Below are 22,695 nucleotides of genomic sequence, written 5' to 3' on the forward strand. Positions count from 1 at the left end.
TGTTATTTATGTAAATGAAACCCATCATCTAAAACTCTACAACGATAATGATTATTATAAGCCTGTTGCTCAAAAGAGCCAACTTCTAAAAGTAGACTTTGTATGGAATCTTGTGAAAGGCTTTTTGAGAGTCTAGATAAATTGGATCTACTAGTTCCTGCTTATATGCATGTTTATTTATTCTTTCTTGAGAAACCTAAGGAGGTTACTCAAGCCTGCCTTCTCCTAGCAGAAGCCATGATTCCACTTCTGAATAAGGTATGTTTGTGTAGTGTTCAGTGACCCTGCTGGATTACAGATTCCACAACGCGCTTCTTGGCAAGCAAGAGTCACCAGTGTGCAGCTTCTAGGGTGCTCTGGTTTTAAAAACAGCCAATTCCCTAAAGAGGCAGTCTTTACCCTACGTGCACACATGTGAGATGATACCCTTCTATGCACAGGGCTGCAGTGTTCCCATGGCAGGAGAGACGGCCTGTATCTATGAGACGGCCCCTCCAGGAAAAAGACTAACTTGTAGAATTATGACGAGTTAGAATTCAGCTGGGAGGGAGTCAGGGGAGAGCCCAGCAGCTGGAACTACAGTACTGAATGAAGTCAGGGCAACAGAATATGAAAGCGAGTAGTGACTTGATGGAGAATTCTGGCCACCACTCTACCACTCTGCTATGGGGGCCAGGCCTGACTCTTTCCTATCAGGCCTGCAACCACTGTGCCCAAAGAGTGAACCAACAGAATGGGAATTTTATGGAAAAGTGAGAAAATACAAGGGCTATGTTGCTGTCAAGGTGCTTGTGACAGAAGAACCACAAATTGCAGCTGAGAGACTTCCGAGTGCATGTTCTGCCCTGAGGGGGCATTTCCACCCACCTGTTCCTGGGCCATCTCTTCTGAACCCTGTGGTCAGTTACTTCCACAACACTCACTCAGGTACCCTCAATAATCCACTCTGCCTTTTCCGTCCAACATTCCCACCCTGGATCTGCTCAATAACCTACTGTCTCTGCTCCTGCTGGGAAAGCCCTACACTCATACTAACTGGCCCCATTTCAAGGGATGGCTTAACAGTGCAGGTGCTTAGCCAGGGCTGATTTCCATTTTTGTTCCTTATAGTGGCAATTTTAACTCTTCTCCTGCCTTCTCAAGGCTCCAGGTTCACTCTAGCTCCCAAGATGCCTTAACAGATGCCCTTCCCTCTTATACAACAGTGACAAATGCCCTCAGATTTACTTCCTTTCTCCCATTTCAGAAGAGGCTGTCTTCACTCCTTTTAAAGATTAAACTGTTTTTATTTAATCTCCTCCCTAATCTGTCTTTTATCTTTTACATCTACTGCCTATTAACCTCCAGCATCAAATAAATTACTTTCTTCATATTTCCCCCAAGGTAATACCCCTCTTGCTTCAACACTCTTCAAAGCCAAGCATCCTGATGGAGTGGACCACATGCATTCCTTGTCTCTATCTCTTCCATCCCTCAGTTTCCTATTTGTTCCTCAACTGTATCCCTCACCAACTGCTGAAACACATTTTTCTAAGGTGGAGATAAACAAGGGGACTTCAAAAAGTTTATGGAAAATGCATATTATGAAAAGACTATGCATGGATTTCAAAAATTTTTTGCACCAAAATAAACTCATACTAACTTGTTATAACATGTCTGAATAGGATCGAGTTTGAGGCACTAAGAAGGATAAGACATCAGTTTGAAAAGAGCCCTTATCAAAGCAACATGAATTCTGCTAAAACAGAAGCAAGAACAAATATCAAATTTATGCTAACGTTTGGACAGAAGAACAGTGAAATCATTGATTCTTTACAAGAAGTTTATGGGGACAATGCCCCCGCAGATCAGCAGTTTACAAATGGATAACTTGTTTAAGAACAGATGATGCTGAAGATTAAAGTCCACAGCTGCAAACCATCCACATCAATTTGTGAGGAAAAAATGAATCTTTGTCATGCCCTAATTTAAGTGGACCAACGGTTAACAGTAGAAACAACAACCAATACCAGACATCTCAACTGGTATAGCTCACACAATACTGATGGAAAAATTAAAGTTGAGCTAACTTTCCACTCAGTGGGTGCCAAAACCATTGCACCCAGATTGGCTGCAGACAAGAGCAGAGCTTTCAATGGAAATTTTAAACAAATGGCATCAAGATCCTGAAGCATTTCTTCAAAAAAAAAAAAAAAAAGAAGAGTCGGGTGCGGTGGCTCACGCCTGTAATCCCAGCACTTTGGGAGGCCAAGGCAGGCAGATCACGAGGTCAGGAGATCGAGACCATCCTGGCTAACACGGTGAAATCCCGTCTCTACTAAAAATGCAAAAAATTAGCCAGGCATGGTGGCGGGCGCCTGTAGTCCCAGCTACTTGGGAGACTGAGGCAGGAGAATGGCGTGAACCCGGGAGGCGGAGCTTGCAGTGAGCCGTGATTGCACCACTGCACTCCACCTGGGCGACTGAGCGAGACTCCGTCGAAAAAAAGAAAATGAATATATAACAGGAGGTGAAACATGGCTTTACCACTACAATCATGAACACAAAGACAATCAAAGCAATGGCTACCAAGAGATGCCAGTGGTTCAGTCAAAGAAAAAGCAGAGAGATCAAGAGCAAAGCTCATGGCCATAGTGTTTTGGGATGCTGAAAGCATTTTGCTTGATTCCTTTCCAGAGGGCTAAAGAGCAATAACATCTACTTATTATGAGAGTGTTTTGAAAAAAAGTTAGCAAGGCTTTAGCAGAAAAATGACTGGGAAGGCTTCCCCAGAGAGTCCTTCTCCACCACAACAATGTTCCTGCTCATTCCTCTCATCAAACACGGGCAACCTTGTGAGCATTTGGATGGGAAATCATTAAGCATCCACTTCACCATCCTGATTTGGCTCCTTCTGCCTTCTTTTTGTTTCCTAATCTTAAAAAGTCTTTAAAGGGAATCCATTTCTCTTCAGTTAATAATGTAAAAAAGAATGCTTTGCCATGGTTAAATTCCCAGGACTCCGTGAGTTCTTTACAGATAGACTAAATGGCTGGTATCATTGCTTACGAAAGTGTCTTGACCTTGATGGAGATTAGGTTGAGAAATAAGTTTTTTGTTTTTTGTTTTTTTTAAATTTTAATCTTTTAATTCTATTTTTTTCCATAAACTTTTTGAAGTTCCCTCATACATCATATTATCTGGGACCATCTACCTTCCCAACATGGCACACAATATTAATTTCCAGATGAAAGATTACAAAGATACCTGTGTGTTGTTACATCTCCCATATACCCAGAAAGGAAAGTGAAATAGCTAAAAAGCAGTACACATATTATAATGTTGTTCTTCCAATAAGGTAATTTATAGCTCATAAGAACAGATTTTTTTTTTTTTTTTTCCTATGAGACTCTAAAAAACTAGCTTTATTTTGGGAGAGAGAAAAATGTGGTGGCTGATAAACATTTTATTCTTCGTGAATTGGCCCTTGTGTTAAAAAAAAAAAAATTGAAGAAGGTTGTTTATTCCTTCTCCAAGTTCTGTGGAGGCCAGTTGGATTCAAAGGTATTAGTGTTATGAAAAGCCCTTTTAGAAAAGCACACATGAATTTAATTTATTGAGATAGGCCATTTTATGTAAAGTTTAGTTTCTGACCTTTGTTAAAATCACAGAAAATGATGTGGCTCAATTTTGGTATTTATATCAACGTGCACAAGGCCATGAATGAGAACTGGGTAGGTTGACGGGCCATGCAAACGAAAATGAAGCTCTTTACCCAGGATGCCATGATCACTCTCAGCATCCAGGTACCTGAAGGAACCCATCCCCTCCTGGCATGAGGAGCCCTGAATCAGTGCACTTCAGAGCTTTCTTGTGTTATGGGCAAAGGTATTCCAATTGCAAACTGTGTGAAATTTATTTTTCCTCTTATGTTTCATTTTTCCTAAAACATTTATAACAAAAGTGATATACATCCAATTCAGAAAATTGGCAACTCTAGAAAATCACAAAGAAGAAATTCTTAATGAGTTATTCAGAGGAACATACTAGTTGATATCTTCCCAGCCTTTTTCCAATGATATAACTACTTAAAAAAATTGAGAATATGCTAAATCGTGGTTTTATTCCCTGATTCATTTCAATATATCTTAATAATTTCCCCAGGCTATTAAATACATATTTTAATCATCATTAATATTTATAACACATAGTGGCTTATTCTTTGGATACACCACAATTAATTGAACCAATATACTTTTTTTTTAAGACGTTCAGTCTTTTTCCATTTTTAAAAATCAAAAAGGACGCTGGGATAAATATCTTATGGGTAGACTTTTGTTCACAGCTCTGGTTAGGAGAAATTCTGAAGATAAATTCCTAGATGTGAAACTGCGAAGTCAGATGATATGCACATGTTGTAGGGATTTTGACATGTACTGCCAGGCTGTACTCCAGGGAGTCTGCACACAAGTTGACACTCCCACCAGCACTATGTGAGAGCACCATCTCCTAGAACCTGTATCAACACTAGGTGTGGCATTAAAAACAAAGCAAAACAAAAAATAAAATTTGCCAATAGGATTAAAAAACAGTATTGAGTTTCTTAAAAAAAAAAAACAAAAAAAAAACCTTAAAATTAACAAATAAGACAAGTTCACTGAGATAGCATTACCTCATTTCAGCAATGAGAAACTGAGACTCAAGGCAAGTAAAATAACTTGGAAACAGGATCTATACTCAGGCTCATTTGTTGGCTTTTCGTGTAACCCAGAGTCTCCCAACTGTATGTGGGGCACACTGGTGTAATACAACTTGCTGAGCCTCTTCTTTCCTGGGTCTGCTGAGGGCCTGGGGTGGCCAGAGTCTTGAGTTGGGATGCCAACACCTGGGAGTAGCCTCCTGTGGGCTTAAGAGCACCTTCAGTTTACTCCATTATGCACATAGCCTAATACTGCATTCCCTGAAATCAAAACAACTGGATATAATATGGTAAGCAAGACAGGTGTGGTCCTTGTCCTGGGGGACTGATGCTGTAGTGGTGGTCATTTCAGTGGGCAAAGGCAAGCACGTGTGGCACAGCAAGTGGAACACAGGGCACTCAGGGACACCTAACCTAGTTTATGCTGGGTGGTGGACAGGGTGTGTTTCTAGGAAGAAGTGATGTTTAAACTGAGACCTGATGGATGGGTGGGAGATGGGCGGAAAGGGTGGAGAGGGGAGTTGCAGGCAGTGGGAACGGCATGTGAGAGGGCCAAAGGGGAGAAGAATGGCAAGTTTATGTTCCACCTATCTGGAGAGCAGAATGAGGGTAGGAGGTATCAAGGGAACACAGAAATTAGGAAGGCCACATACAGAGACCTCTGGGCAAATGCAGACTCAGTGAAGTCTTCTAGTTTTTAAAAAGGGGAAGAAAATGATCAGATCTGCTTTTTAGAAGGATTACTCTGCCTGCCATGTGAAAGTCAGCAAAGAGAGACAAGCATTTGTTTAATTCACCTCCCAAGAGAGGCTCAAGTTAGGCATTTTAAAGGAAGAAGAATCATGGGCACACCACCACATAATTTTTATCAAATGCTTCGTTGAGAGAAACAGCCTTCAGCTAGCTTGTATCTTTAATCTATCTTCCAGATTTCCTAAAATGCATTGGTGGAGCACATTAGACCAGCAGAGAGCGGGCCCTCCTCTCCCACTGAATGGCTCTTTGGTCTAATGACACCAGGGTGATCGTGGTTTCCACTTTTAGTTCTATTATTCTTGGCTCCACTTTGTCTCTCCTTAGTCTTCTTTTTCTGGACTATTTTGTCACATTTTACATATCTTTGCAAATTACTTGACCTCTTATTTGAAATAAGGCAGAGGAAAAAAGTTAAATAAAGGGGTAACGACAGGATTTTCTTTAGAATATTTGTATACAATGAGACATCAGTAAAAAAAGAGTAAAGGATTCTCTTTGGAACTGTATGTAGAAAGAGGACAAGCAATAATAACGGGTTTGGAATAAAGAGAGAATATAGCAAATGATATGTGGGTTATTAAGTTTGATTTACCATGAAATCTTTAAATATCATGGTTATATTCAGGTTGTTAAAGTTTAGCTGTTTTAATCAAGAGATCTATCTTTTAGATAGAAAAGGGTTATAATCAAGAGATCTATCTTTTAGATAGAAAAGGGTTAGAAAAGAGTGTTCATTTTTCATCTCAGTTAAACACAACTATGATTTTCTGCCTTAGTGCTCATAAAATGTGGTCAGAGCTAAATCTCAGCGATCTCAAACACTATTATGTCAAGGACTGATTTCTTGTTATTTTAGGTCAATTACTCTATATACTTTTTCTCCTAATCATACCATTTAGCCTTTGATAAAACAAACAAACAAAAACCATCTGCTCTTCCCATTCCTAGACGGATTTTCGAAAGCACCCCAAGCCTGGAGACACACACATATACACACACACCCCTGAGTTTTCTCCTTTCAAAATTTATTCAATATTTAAATTTTTTGTGAAATATGTTTCTTTTTTATTAGTCCTTTTACTCCTTTTTATCGTTTAAATTCCTTAGCAGTTTGCTTCCAGTTCAAGTGTTACCCTGACATCTGGTTTCTAGAAGCAAGATAAGGAGGAGAAAGGCTAAGCTGGCCTCCTTTGGCATCTCTGGACTCAGTTACCTTAGGAAAGAAGGCCTCATTGGAATTTCCAGGTAGATCCTCCACATCATGATTCTAAGTGTGGCTCCTGGACCATCAGCATCACCTGGGAACTTGTTAGGAATCCCTGTGGTCTGGAAGCTCTCTGAGATTTGATAACTACTATACCATTACAAATGTGATGCTGGTCCCCATCTGGCCATGCTACATATGCTGAGTCAACATAAACCGCTCCACTCCAGTGCCGACTGTGGCAGGCCTGGTTAGGTCACCCACTTTCAGTTGTCTTTCATTATATGCCTCTTGGCATGTTCCAGTGGAAGAACAGAGGGCTGTGAACTAGCTCTGTTATCAATTAGCAGAGGAACTTTGGATATATCCTTAGACTTCTGACTTGCCTGCACTATCTACTTTGTTTTAATTTAATCATACAGCTACAAGTGTTTTGATCATTAAAAGTACTTAAAGGGCAAGATGAAGCAAGTGTAGTAGAAGTCTTGATAATTGTTGATTTTGGGCCATGAGTATGTCAAGGGTCCACTGTACTCACTCTACTATTCCAACTGTTGGGATTTTTCATAGGAAATATGTTTTAAAAATACTTTAATACTTTTTATTATTACTGTTATATTCTGGTTTCCTCATGTTGGCATAACTAAGCATGCTGAGTAGGATCAGGTGGCCTGCATTCTAGTTCTGACTCTGATGTTAACTAGTTATTTAAAAGTGGGCAACTTATTTAACCTCTCTGGTCCTTGGTTTCCTCAACTGAAAGGGTGTAGTAGGGCTCTTTCAGTGGCAAGACTGAAACTCAAGGCAAACTTGCCTAGGTAAAAAGGCTCAATAAAAAGCCAATAGGGAAGGCGGGTTTTGACTTGTTTAGTCATGTGATCTTGAGCAAATTATTTCATCTGTTGGCCTTAGATTCTTCATCTGTAAGATGGGAGGTATTTTATAGAGTTGTCTTAAGAATTAAATACAATGATGTAAATAAAGCACTTAAAAAGTGCTTGTTAAATGAGCATATAGTGTTAACTTGTTCATTCATTCACTCATTCATTAAAATTTCTCATTGCCTAGAGAGTCAGTCACTATGCTAAGTGTGGCTGTACAGCAGTGAACAAAACAAGAGTTTAGTCTAGAAAGGAAGACAGACCTTAAACAAATACATGTAAGTACTATGAACTCTCCAATTGTAAAGTCAGCTACAAGAAAGAACAGATGAAATAAGACAGAATAATTTAAATAGGAAGGACCTATGTAAATGGAGCTGGAGGGAGGGGCTGATAAACTTGCCATAAATTGTTTCCCCTGATTTATTTTGTCAGACTTATAAAGACTTATGACTATACCACGATTTTTTATCTTCAATTTTAATTTTATTTAGAATTTAATTTTATTATACCAAATTAAAAAAAGTGGTATATTGAAAAGCTAGATTGATCACATACAAAACATGTTTTTTAAATGTTGGTGTTCTTGCATCACTGCACTGGTAGCTGTAATAGCCTTTTATTAAGAACAGAGGAATTAATATCTCTGTGAGTGATTCTTGCTGGATTGAATTTATATAGGAACAATCTGAAATAGAGGTGAACAGGGTGTGATAATATTGCAAAAAAGTTTTAATGTTCAACAACACAGAATAAATGTATAAGAAAAACAGCACTACTTGATAGGGGGTGGGCAGAAAAAGAGTAATTTTCTTGAACAAAAAAATTCTTTTATATTCATTCACTCATGCATGCAAATAGGTTCATGGTTTATGCTGAGGGTTGAATGATGATTTGTTTCAAAACTTATATAAAAAACTGAATTACATTTTACATTAAGATGTCTTTTTACTGAACATCAATGCTTGGGATTTTTCTACTTCTGCCTTTCCCGCCCAAGGCTACTGTAGAAAACAAACTGATGTATTGAGAGTGGGGAAAAATTGGTCCACACATTTCTATGAATTATTTTTTTCTCCTATTTAAATATAACACTGTTTTGTTTACTAAACATCAGCCCTTACATAGCTCTACGAAAGTATAATTTTCTACAGAAATTAAGAACAAATAAGAGAGAAACAAGCTTTAATTTGGTGCCTATGTATTGCACTTAATAAATGTAATTTAAATTACCTGACTTTTAAATAACTTCCTGGAGAAACACGGCCTTTCTGTTAAGCAATGTCTCAGGGAAGCCTATGAAATGTTCAGTCAAGAAAGCTTTATATTTTGAGCAGCTCTGCAGGTAATTAGTTTAGACAAAAATTAATTTCATACTTCTTGGTCATTCCTCCAGAATAAATGATTTTGAAATTACAAAATAAAATATCCTTTCTTCAAAAACAAAAGAGAATGCAGAACCTTAATCAAACCAAGACAATTTAACTTTAATTTCCTGCATAAATCCCACACTGGAGCTTGGAAATGAGTTTCTGGAGAAAGTCTCTACCGAGAACTGTTTTGAAAATGTCTCCCCAGAATCTTATTTAGGAGTTTTCTATTTCTGAACATGTCTCAAGTTATAGATACTGTAGACTGGCAGACGACTGATGCAAATTCAGAACTTAAGGAAATTGTGAAGAAAATGAGAAAACAAAATCTATTTTAAGAGAAAAGTAAATTTTAAAACATGTTTAAAAGAAATGCGAGGAATATAAGAAAATATATTTGGCATAATTAGATTCAGAACATGGAGACTGTGGTTTCACACACACAGACACCTTTTTATTTATTTATTTATTTATTTATTTATTTATTTATTTATTTATTTAAGAAATGGGGTCCCATCTCTAAAAAATGCTCAAACTCTTGGCGACAAGTGATTCTCCCACCTCAGCCTCCTGAGTAGCTGCGATTATAGGCATGCAACATGATGTTTGGCTCAGAGATTGTGGTATTATATTAACAATTTTTTTTCAAGGAAGAAAACAAACCAGATCTACGCTGTATGAGTTTTGAAAGCGGACTGAAAGAATCTTATTAATCTAGAAGGAAGAGAAGAAAGATTGCCTATAAAAAAAAAAAAGAAAAAAAAGACCAAAATGAATCTTCCCCATTGCTGACCACTGAGATTCAGCCTTCGAATTCACAGGGGAGCACGTGGTGACCCCTGAATTATGCTATACCAACTCAGCTTAAATTAAGGGTAATTTGTACAAAGACTCTGGGATTTTTAAGAAGTGATTCCTACTGTCCCAGCCATGAAAATCAGGGTTTCCAGCATAGTAGTCCAATCTCTTAGTTTGTTTTTCCAACTCCTTGAGGGCAGGGACCACCTACTGAATCCCTCCATTGCTCCTGGATTCCAAAACATCCAATGCCTGCCACGTGAGAGACACATACTTTTCCTTTCTCCTCACTGAGCCAGATAGTTGAATTCTCTGATCTGCCTCCTTATTTTTAATTTATAGGACTCTATCAAAAAAATACCTTTGTTCACCTGCACAAAATAGGGTCAACAAATTTTAAAGAGTCTTTGAAATTTATAAAGAATGAAGCTGGGAAATAAAACTATCCATCTCTGCTGCTTTGGAGACCGGGAGCGGCATGCACGTGCAGCTACCTGAAGGTATAGGTGCTGACCTCTGACTCCATCTCCTTACCTGCCCCTCGGGACCAGGACCTTTGGCCAGGGACCGTGTTTACAAACGCAGACATCTACAAGGACCAGGTTGGCACAGCAGGCCAAACAAAAAATTGCCTCTTTGGGATTTGGTCTGTTGGCCATCATTTTGCCATCTCTGATCTGTTCTGTGAAGGTATCTAATTAACTGTGCATCTATCTAGCTCCTTTGCCCTAGAATTGACCCCCTTGCCCCCGAAACACTTCTCTCTATCTTTTGTATGGCCATCTCTTACTCATCCTCTAAGACTCAGCTTAGATATCAAAAAACTCCTCCAAGGACATTTTCCATCTCTGTTCTCACCTTCCTGAGCCCCTCCCCATGGTTGGTCTCCATGTCTGTCCCTGAGTTCTCACAGCACTTCTTAGTCCTTATACTAACATGAGCTGCTGCTGTGCCTGCCCACCCCATTATGCCATATTTTTTTTAGTGCAGTGACTCTGCACTATTCATCTTTATATTCTCTGTACTTAAGAATGGTGCCCAAATGAACCTTTACAAACCATGCAAAAGAGAGAACACTATCGTGAGACTTCCACTCATGTAACACCAACCAATGAAAACAGCATTTGATTGTGTCCCATCTTTTCACATCATCTTATGTGAGAAGAGAGGAATCAAAGTCAAGGGACATTAGGTAAAATGATCCTAGATTATTAGTAAAAGATATTTGCTCCTAAAACATATGTTTTAATTGGCTACAAGTGACAGACTAAGTTACTATGACAGTTAACTCTTCATATTCATATTTATTAGAATATCTGGGTATTTTCTGGTTATAAAAAGGGAGATGAGAACAGAAGAATCCTTCATCCCTAGGAATACTGCCACAACTCACAATGCTTCAAAATAGTCACAAATGCTTTCTTTTTTCTCATGATGAGAGGAGTGTAACTTTCAGAAAATCCCAGCAGCGTTCCTCTTGTTCAACCTTTGTAACGACTAAGCATCACAGTATGTACAAAAAGTTTTTGTGAACTCTTCATAGCATGGTTAATAGAGAGTAGTTTTATTTTAAGGGTAAGTTCTCTACATTAACACCACTATTATTAAGTTGAGGCCAAATTTGTTCTTCCTGCCACTTTACTGGTTAACACTAAAAAAAAAAAAAAAAAAAAAGAAATTTCTATACTTGTAAAATGTTTATGTTCTTATTACATTAGCAATATATACACACCAAGAGAGTAATCATAACAATCCTTAGAAACTCTGCAGAGCTTTAGCCTGGCTGGGTACCCGTCTACTAGACTAGCGTGCCTGGGTGATGAATAATATCCACGGCTCCCCTGCAGCCCACAAAATGTTTACATTTGCTTAAGTGCTTACTGGTAAAACCCTCAGTAAATTTGAAAAATGTCTCCTGGAAAGCCCTATAATACTTAAGCTAAACCCTGTTCTTTAAGTTAATAATGCCAACTAAACAATCCATTCATTTCATTTCTAAAACTCCATTTTCATCATTCATTTCAAAACCAGGTATTGACTGACCCCGATTCCAAGTGTTTTAATTTATCCTCTCTAAATAACCCTTTGCTCTGCTCTTATCGTGCAATCTCTCCTGCTTACAGCCCACACCTAAAGCTTACATGTTATGGATCACTCTCATCTGACCCATTAAGTTGGAAAAACTAATGCTGACATGTATTATTTCCCTGTCAGCGTCACCAAGCTGGAAAACAGATAATTCAAAAGAGACATAATCAAAATACAGATGTCTCTGAAATAACAAGAAGAAAGGCCCGGTCCTGGCCCCGCCTGCAGGAAGCTTTCACTGTCCACTCTGTCCTTCTTCTTTGTCTGACTTTCCAGAGAAATTCTTGTTTGTACCGTTCTATTCATTTCATTCAACACATATTTCTGGGCTGCCTTATGCTGTCTGTTAAGCATTTTATACATGTGGCTAGGTTTTTCACCCAGATTATAAAGCTTTGAGCATTATAAAAATAAAACTGACAGTGCTTGTACATTACAGGTGATCAATACATTCTTGATGAATTGAAGAAAATAATTATATGGTTCCAAAATATTTAAAAGAAACAGTAGGTCTTGACAACCTTAAGAAAGATTAAATTAGGATAGACCAGCAAAAAGGATATCACTAAAAAAATGTGTAAGATACCTTAAAAATGTAAGTCTGAAGGACCTCAGGTTTGATAAGAGATGGTAGATTAAAGGTGTCTATCTCTCTGTCTTCTCTGAAAACAAGGAGAACGTGAACAGAAACTCCAATTTTAATGGAACTAGGAAACACATCTCTGAAGCAAAATATAAGACTTGGTAAATATTAAGAATCTTTTTGGCTTTAATTATAACACACAGAAAGAATTTGACGTAACGTGTGTGTTGAAAGTTGGGGAGGTGGATTGCAGCTAGAAAGTTACAAAGCAGAATCATAGCTTGAGATACACATCTGGCCAAGTGCCACATAAAGTCCTGTGGAAGCTGCCCTGGATCCCTCCCTTTGCCTTAGGTACTTTTGTCCTCCCATTCCCATCCCTAATGCTTAATTGTCCTCATAACCCTTTCTTTTGTCCCAGGGAAATGGACCAGGGAGGAACTATCAGGCCCAAGCTGGAGCCATCAAATTTTCTCTCAAAAAGATTTGGAATTGGGATAGGGAACTCAGCTGGAGGACCTAAGGGTTAAGGCTGAGGCTGCCATTTTGATATGAGTCCATTTAAGTGAAGAGTGATCAAGATTGGAAGGGCCCACATGCAGAGAGAAAAATGTAGTGAAAGTACAGAGAAAAGCAGAGATGAATAGTAAGGCTGGAAGCTGAACTGTAACTAGCGAAGTGGTGAGCAGGCCACTCTTTCCAGAAGTCTGGCTACAAAGAAGATAAACAGAAGACTAACTGGATGGAGCGGCAAATTTAATAGATTTTTGTCTAAGACAGGACAACCTGTCAAATATGAAGTCGGAAGAGAAGGAACCAATGAGGCAGCAGGGCTGACAGAGGTGCTGGGAGAGCCCTCAGGCCCCACAACCTCCATTCAGGCCAGCTGGTCTCCAGGTCTTACAGCACGGAAGACCATAAGATAGAAAAGGGGTCCCAAGGACCCCCAGAAACATTCCAAAATAGGTGTTAGACTCTGCAGCTATATAATCTGCTGGGGCAAAACACTTGGTTTTATATCCTCCTGAGAAGAACTGAGGTATATTTTAGAAGAAATATTGAGAACATTCACTTTTAACCACTTGTCTCTTCTGCCATCCCCTCCTCTTGGCCACTCTAAAACTACTAAATCCATTTATCCTATTAGGGCCAGTGTTGCAAGCAGATATGGAGCTTCGTTAAGTGGAAGGCGTTCAAGGACACCGGCTGCCTGTGTGATATGTAAGAGGTACAGGGAAGGGAGTTACTAGTGGCGATATAAAAGTGGCGAAGAAACGGGCTCAGAAGTGTCAGAAACAAACTACTTGATTTTGCCTCTGCCAAGTCCCACTTACCAGTGTGGGTATCCAGAGTGGAAGCCATGGGTCCCTGAGGCTGTGAGGTGGCTGTGCTGACACAGCCTAAGGGGAACAGATGCAGTTGTCTGGCTCCAAGTTAATAGGGATAAACTCTGTGGTGAGAAGCTGACAGCAGAGGTTAAGACAGCTCCATTGTGACCCCTCTGGAGCACTTCTCTCCAGACTTCCTCATGTGCAGCTCTTTAGCCAAATGCACCATGACTCTAGATTTATCCATGAGCATCTGGGATGCTTCCTAAGTGATGTGATGTACAGTGTACTCAAGTTCATCAAGTGGCCCCGAGCCATTAAAGACTCTGATAAATAATTCTATCATAAAGGCCCCAGAGCTGACATAAAAAGCAGAAAGCCACGGGGTCAAGTGTTTCTACAGGAACTACATTTGGTAAATAGAAGCTGCAAAAGGATGTTTCTATTAACCACTTGCAATTATTGTAAGGCCATAGTCTTTTCTGGAACGGATGGTCAAAATAGCTCATAATTTCTTGTGTCCCTGGAAGTTTTTGGATGAATTTAAATAGAAGGAAAACAGGAAGACCAGAATTTTCCCGAACATGATAAGACAACCATTTTTTTTTTTTTTTTTTAAATTATAAGTGATACCTCAGATATATGGAAATGGTATTTTCTTTCTTTTCCCTTCTGTGTCTGCTCCCAGACTAGAATGAAGCAACCAAAGTGAATGCCTGGCACACTCTCAAGGAAGCACAGCTCTGCCTTGCGCCAGTGCCAGAAGCCCCTAGAACAGTGACGTGGGCGACCAGATGAAGAAGACAAGACATTCCTCTCCCAGCAGTGTGAGAGATACCTGGCGACTGCTGGCAGGAATCAGCATTTTACATAAGCAATCAACATAACTAAAACTTAACTACTGTCCTCTCTATTCTCCTTGGGAAGATGAAACAAATGATAATGTCATTGCATTGATTTTATTCTCATTAAATGGTATTTTAATGGTATTTTAGCTATAAACATTTTCCCCTTTGATTTGCAAAAAAAAAAAAAAAATTTATAGAAAATTTCTATATTGCTTAAAATGTAAAGGGTTTTTACTGTAACTATTTCAAAAAACAGTCAATTATCTTACTGTTCCTTGTTTATTAAATATATTCAAGGTCACTTTCTCCATCGTTTGAAACAACATAGACAAAAGGGAGCCCAGTAACAAACAGGCAAGCAGCACCAAGACGGGCACTCAAAGCTGTAATAGGACCAGATGCATTTTCAGTTTCTTGAAACAGTGGGGCTGCAGTTTATTCCGTTCATTTAGGTCAGCCCTAAGGTGAAACTATATTATATTCAAAATTATCCTTTAAAATCCCCTGAACTCATCCATAAAGTACACGGAAGGTTATGTATGTGCAATTCTGGAAAATAATGACTGTGCTCACTAGGATTTGAGTTAAATTAAAAGAGGGAACAAAGAAAAGACTATATTTAGATGGCTGGGCATTCAAACCATTCTGCCTTTAAGAAGACTCTCAGTAGAGGAGAGGTGGAGAATTCTATGGGGTTCAGTTTCCCTGCGGGGTTTACTCTGTTCTGTCTTCACAATGCAAGCATTGGCAGCCTGGCTAAACAGAAATGTATTTCTGTTGGTGATGGCTGTGAGGATTTGACTGAATAAAGCAGTGGCACCTTCTCTGGGATTATGTTCTAGTGTCTCCTTTGCTCCTCTCCCTTGTAATGAATTACAGGTAGACAGAGCTATAGCACTGTAATAAAGGTGAAGATACACATAGGTAATAGAGATGGGAACATTTCAGAGAAGATAGCCAATGGTAGCCAGCCTGAATTCTGAGCTGAGTAACAGCAGAACTTCTGCTGTGACCACCCTGGTCCAAGCTATCATCAAGTCATGCCAGGAGCTGTCCCAAGTCTCTCTCCTGGGATTCTATGGTCTATTTTACCCAGGCAGCTAAAGGGTTCTTTTAACCTAAATCTGGTCACACCAGCCCCATTTGTACAACTCATTTCTGGCTTCTCCCACTGCGCACGGCGTTCCAGCCCTTCTGACTTCATCTTGTGCCACCCTGCCCCTTGTTCATTATGTTCTCACCACACTGGCCTTTCTATTTATAGTGTCAGGTACAAGCCCACTCTAGCCACCGTGTGTTCCCCCAGATCTCCGCATCACTCTCCTTCAGGTCTCAACTCCAATCCACTCCCTCCCAGTGCCTTCCTGCTCTGGAGTGCTCTCTCCCGGTTGTTCTGTATTATCATTCTGTCTCTTTCCTTGGTACCATTGATGCCCACCTAGAATGATGTTTTAGAGTTCATCTGTTCACTGGCTCATGTTCTACCTTCCCCACTGGACTGGAATGAAGGCAGGGATCAGGTCACGCTGGTCATATTCCAGCATTTAGCACAGAGCGTTACATCCAGAGATGCTCAGGACACAGTTCTGAAAAAAGTAGTAACAATGATGACAACAGTATCATTTACTGATGGCTTTATGAGAACAGTCGTTTTCTCACATAACTCTGTGAGGTGGAAGGCACGATCCTCATTTTACAGGTGAGGAAATAGAGCCTCAGAGAAGTTAATAATATGGTCAGGGTTGCATGGTGAAGCAGGCAGAGGAGCTAGGCTTTGATTCCAGGCAGTCGGACCCCAAAATCTTATGTTCTACAAACTATAGCATTCTATTCCCCAAGGAAAAACCAAGTGCTCTGAAAAATCTAGTCTAAAACAGACTCTAATTTTTCATATACAAATTTACCAATTTCAAGTGTACCGTTAGTTCTGAGTTAAAAAAAAAAAAAAAGGTAAACACAGCGTAACCACTACCACAATCAAGATATAGAACATACAAATTTATCTTTTCAAACAGTTTCTTATGCCCCTCTGTAGCCAGTTCCCTCCTGTCACCCCCCAGTTCCTGGTAACCACTGACCTTACTTCTGTGCCTAGTTTTGGCTTTCTGAAATGTCACATAAATAGCATCATATGGCACGTCGTCTTTTGTCTCTGTCTTCTTTCACTTAATATAGTGCTTTTGAAACACACCCGTGTCACTGCATGTACCAGTGGTTTGTTCCTTTTTATTTCTGAGTAGTATTTCAGGCGTAATTTGTTTATCCATTCACCAGCTGAGGGATGTTTAGGTTGTCTTTAGGGATATTTAAGCTAATATTCATGTACAGATCTTTGTATGGACATGTGTCCACACATACACAGGAGTGCGATTGTATGGTAAATTTTGTTTAAATTTATTGAAATCTGCCAAACTGTTCTCTGAATTGATTGTGCCATTCTGCATTCACACTAGCAATATATAAGAGCTTCAGGTATTCCACACCCTTGTCAGCACTGTATTGTTGCTTTTAATAAATGTTAATTATGCTAATCGGTGTGTAGTGGTATCTCATTGTGTTTTTAATTTGCATTTCCCCTAATGATTACTGACGCTGAAAATCTTTTGCTTATTTAACATCTGTATTTCATCTTTGGAGTAGGGCCTATTTAAATCTTTTACACACTTTTTTTTTTTTTTTTGAGACAAAGTCTTGCTCCGTCACCCAGACTAGAGTGCACCAGTGTGATCTTAGCTGACTGCAATGTCTGCTTCCTGGGCTCGAGTGATCCTCCCTCCTCAGCCTCCCAAGTAGTTGGGACTACAGGCACATGCCACCATACCTGTCTAATTTTTAAAAAAAATTTTGTAAAGATGAGGTCTCACTATATTGCACAGACTGGTCTCAAACTCCTGGGCTCAAGCAATCCTCCTGCTTCGGCCTCCTAAAGGGCTAGGATTACAGGTGTGAGTCACTGTGCCCAGCCCCTTTTGTCTACTTTTAAGGTGGTTTTCTTAATGAGTTTAAGACTTCTTTCTGTATTCTGGACATGAGTTCTTTACCATGTCTGTATTTTACAAATGTCATCTCCTACTCTGTGGCTTATATTTTCATTTTAAGTGTCTTCTGAAGAGCAGAAGTTTTTAATTTTGATGAAGTACAGTTTATCTACTTTTCTTGCGTGGTTTGTGGCTTTTGTGTTTTATCAAAGAGTCCTCTGCCGAGCCCAATTTCACTGGGGAGCAGCCCATGTTGCCATGCTGGAAGTGGAATCCCACAGCTGATTTTGGTATACTGACCTTGTATCCTTCACCCGTGCTAGATTTACTAATTACTGCTGGTAGCTTTTCTGTAGATTCCTTTGAATTTTCCATGTAAACAATCACATTGTGAAAAGAATTTCATTTCTTTCCAATGTATGTGCCTTTTCTTTCTCTCTCTTGCCTTACTATGTACTAGTTAGGAGCTCCAGAACAACATGGACCAAGGTCCAATTCCCACAGAACAGCCCTCACAGTGTAGTCTGGTCCGTACATTTTCCTTAACCTCCTCCCAGTTTAACTTCCTCACAATTCTCCTATACACATTCTTCCCTCCACAGCTGGCCGGGTTGCCTGTTTTTATCCTTACACATATATTTTGCACTCCCGTCTTTGCACCTTTGCTCACCATGTTCATCTTGCCTGATATGGTCTTTGCTTCATTCTCTACCTATCTAAAGTGTATTTGTCTGTCAAGGTCTACAGCCTGTCTCTCTATCTTGATGTTCATTTTGTCTCTTTACTCATTCTCCACTCCTGTCCTAATAACCTTCTCATCGCCTTGACAGCAGATGCCATGTATTCCTTCTTTGGTATCTTTACTTCCGTATTTCTCCCACCTGGGAGGTCATTTCTTTCTCTATCATCCATCCACCTGTCCATCCATCCATTATTAAGCATTAGCTACCCGCCAGATATAATGGCTAGCATGCAAGCTCCACGACAGCAAGAATTTTGTCTGTTTTGTTCCCCTCTGTAACACAGTATTGACAATGGTGCCTAAAAGTGTTCATGCGACAGAGTGTTAATACCCAGAATGTACAAGGAATTCAGACAGCTCAATAGTAAAAACAAACAAATAATGCCATGGAAATGTGGGCAAATGACATGACATTTTTTCAAAGAAGACATACATGGTGGCTCATGCCTGTAATCCCAGCACTTTGGGAGGCCAAGATGGAAAGATCACTTGAGGCCAGGAGTTTGAGACCAGCCTGGGCGACATAATGAGACCCTGTGTCTACAAAAAATTAAAAAAAAAATTAGCTGGGTGTGCTGCCTCGCACTTGTAATCCCAGCACTTCAGGAGGCTGAGGCAGGAGAAACGCTTGAGCCCAGGAGTTCGAGACCAGCCACAGAAAGTAAAAAAAATTACCTGGGCCCAGCGACTGGCACCTGTAATTCCAGCTACTTGGGAGGCTGAGGTGGGAGGATCATGAGTTCTGGAGGTTGAGGGTGCAGTGAGCCATAGTCCTGCCACTGCACTCCAGCCTGGGTAACAGAGCAGGACCTGTCTCAAAAAAAAAAAAAAAAGAAAAAGAAAAAGAAAAAAAGAAGACATACGAATAGCCAAAATGTATACAAAAAAATGCTCAACATCACTAATCATCAGAGGAATGCAAATTAAAACCACAATGAGATATCATTTTACCCCAGTCAGAATAGCTATTGTTATTATAAAAAGACAAAAAATGAAGATGTTGATGAGGATGCAGAGAAAAGGGAACTCTTACACACTGTTGATGGGCATGTAAATTAGTATAGCCTCTATGGAAAATAGTATGGCGATCTCCCAAAGAATTAAAAATAGAACTAACATTTGATCCAGCAATGCCACTACTATCTACCCAAAAGGAAAGAAATCAATATAAATCAAAAAGATACCTGTACTCATGTTTATTGCAGTACTTTTCACCACAGCAAGATATGTGTTTTGTCTTGAATATGTTTGGTGAAAGAGTGATTGATCATTTACAGGAGACCTATCTGCCAGCTGAGTGGAAGACAGATGGAAGGAGGGTTAGGAAGAAGGCAGAGAAATCAGCTGGGATGTGCTGTAATAACCCACGCAAAACTGATGATGGTCTGAAGCTAAAGCACTGAGGTGAGAGGGCATAGATTCCAGGGTAAACGAGGGGGTTGAAAAGACACAATTTGTTGAGTAATCAGATGAAGGGGATAACAAAAAGAGTGTCTAGGATGGCTTTATAGGTGCCTGACCTTGGAACATAAATTAAGGTATTAAGGAAAAAGATTTGGGAACGAAAGTGAATTGGGGTAAAACATACAAAATGTGAGCTGCCTGCAGGGGCAGCCCAATAGATTTGCAAAGGAACTAGGCTCAGAAAAGCAATCTGGGCTGGAGGTGCAGACAGTGTGGAGTGTAGTAAATGCAGGGAAGTGAGATGAGAAGGTTAAGGACCACCAAACTAGAGTAGGTGGAGGAGGAAGGAACAGAAACAAGAGCTCAGCAGGGAACAGGCAGAATGGCTTATTTCTTAGTCATCCTCTGGTTCTCAGCTTCAAGACTCATTCCCTGAGAAGTAATCCTTGGCCTCCTCAGTTTGAGGGAGATACTCCTCTTTGTGCTCCCACGTCACAGTGGGCCTGTCTGTGGTATTTAGCACGTTACACACATGAGATGCTTCATGACTCAGAATCCCACAAGACACAGAAGTGTGTCTTCATCACCACTGCACCTCTAGGGTCGAGCACCATGCCCGGCTGGCGTGTGCATTAAAAAAACACATTTGTTGAGTGAAATGCACCTTTGACAACACTTAGTGTCCTTTTAATGCACGTGTGTTGCCATCTCCTCGACGTGATTCCAAGAGAATGAAGACCATGTTATTCACCTCTCTGCAACCTTAGGAACTAGCACCCTTTTCTACATAGACAACACTCTCCACAAAAGTGTTCTGATGATGATAGTATGAGGGAAAGTTTCAATAACCCGCCACTCTACTTTCCACTGAGTGTTTTTGCCTACCAACTTAATCATAATGGAAACACACAGTTTTCACTCTGAGTTCACTTATTCAGCAAGTGTTTTTGCTTACTCCTCCCCATCCTTTGAAAGTAACTTGAATTTCTTTTTTATGTTATTAGCTGACAAGTGTATTTTAAAGCAAATTTTAAAAAGACATTCAAATTCTGTAAACAACTCAACATTTCTCTACAGCTTTAAACCTCTTCCCTAACAACGTACTTTTATTTACATGATTTTAGTGATCTTATTATTATATCCATAATAATGTTATGAGATGAACAGGTTAGGATTTTTCTTTTCCCTGAGACAGGGTCTCATTCTGTTCCCCAGGCTGGAGTGCAGTGGTGCAATCATAGCTCACTGGAACCTCCAAATCCAGAGCTCAAGCAATTCTCCCGCCTCAGTCTCCAAGTAGCTGTGATGACAGGAGCGTGCCACCATGCACAGCTAATTTTAATTTTTTTTTTTTTTTTGTAAAAACAGGGTCCCACTATGTTGCTCAGGCTGGTCTCACACTCCTGGCCTCAAGTGGTCTGCCCACCTTTGCCTCCCAAAGTGTTGAAATTACAGGTGTGAACCACGCACCTGGCCTAGGTTAGCAATTATGATTGTTCTTTACACATGAGGAAGCAGTAATGTGGAGAGATTAATTAAATGACTTGTCATGCTTAGAGTCAGTTAAGTAACACTTTTCATTAGACCATGATCATCATATGAAGAATGCCTGAAGACTCACATGTTATTTATTACATAAAAATTTGTAAAATTGCTAATTGGCTTTTTCCAGTCACCAAGTTAAAACTGGATAATATTTAATCTTTCTATTAAGAGGTTAAACTTCTCTGACATTTTCCTTAATTGCATGACTGAGTTTGCAGACTCAACTTGTAAAGTGGGTTTACTCACTATATTAGTCCATTTCATGTTGCTATAAAACAATACCTGAGACTGGGTAATTTATTAAAAAAAAAGAAGTTACTTAGCTCACTGTTCTGTAGGCTGTGAAGTTCAAGGGCATGGTTCTGGCTTCTGGTGAGAGCTTTCACACAGCATCAAAATACAGCAAAGAAGGTCAACAGGGAAGCAGACAAGTACAAATGGGGAAACCTGAGGGCATCCTGCTTTATGGCAACCCACTCTCTCAGAGACTAATCCATTCCTATGAGAACTAATCCAGTCTCCTGAGAGCAAGAACGGATTCACCATGACAATAGCACCAAGCCATTCATGAAGAATCTGATCCCATAACCCAAACACCTCCCACTAGGCCCTACCACCCAACACCAACACATCAGGAATCAACTTTCAACACAAGTTTTGGTGAGGACAAACAAACCACATCCAAACCAAAGGATTCACTCTTCAATGTGAGTCCCTAATATGTGACATATGAACTCTAAGGTGTGTTCTTTGCCAGGGAATAAAAGGAGGCTCTAAATCTAACTCGCTCATTACAAAAATCATTATAGCCAGAACGATTTGCCAGAAATGTTCAAACAAGTCAGTTTGTTTGTCCATATGGCCTCCCCAGCCATGTGGAACTGTGAGTCAATTAAATGTCTTTTCTTTATAAACGACCCAGTCTCAGGTAGTTCTTTATAGCAGTGTGAAAATGGACTAATACAGCAAATTGGTACCAGGAGTGGGGTGCTGTTATGAAGATACCTGAAAATGTGGAAGCGACTCTGGAGCTGGGTAGTGGGCAGAGGTTGGAAAAGTTTGAAGGGCTCAGAAAAAGACAGGAAGATGTGGGAATGTTTGGAACTTCCTGGAGACTTGTTGAATGGTTTTAACCAAAATGCTGACAGTGATATGGACAATGAAGTCCAGGCTAAGGTGGTCTCAGATGGTGACAAGGAAATTATTGGGAATTGGAGTAAAGGTCACTCTTGCTATGCTTTAGCAAAGAGATATTATGCCCCTGCCCTAGAGATCTGTGGAACTTTGAACTTGAGAGAGATGATTTAGGATACCTGGCAGAAGAAATTTCTAAGCAGCAAAGCATTCAAGAGGTGACCTGATTTTTTCTGAAGGTGTACAGTCATATGCATTCACAAATAGATGGTCTGAAGTTAGAACTTACGTTTAAAAGGTAGGCAGAATGTAAAAGTTTGAAAGATTTACAGCCTGACTATATGGTAGAAAAGAAAAA

General features: G+C 39.8%; 1 protein-coding gene across 1 annotated transcript in view; it reads right to left on the reverse strand.

The window, feature by feature from the left end:
- Positions 1 to 22,695, reverse strand: part of LOC105539444 (protoheme IX farnesyltransferase, mitochondrial) — a 140,828-nt gene that overhangs the window by 17,079 nt on the left and 101,054 nt on the right. The window lies entirely within an intron of this gene.

The sequence above is a fragment of the Mandrillus leucophaeus genome, unplaced genomic scaffold (assembly GCF_000951045.1).
Source record: "Mandrillus leucophaeus isolate KB7577 unplaced genomic scaffold, Mleu.le_1.0 Scaffold205, whole genome shotgun sequence".
Lineage (NCBI taxonomy): Eukaryota > Metazoa > Chordata > Mammalia > Primates > Cercopithecidae > Mandrillus > Mandrillus leucophaeus.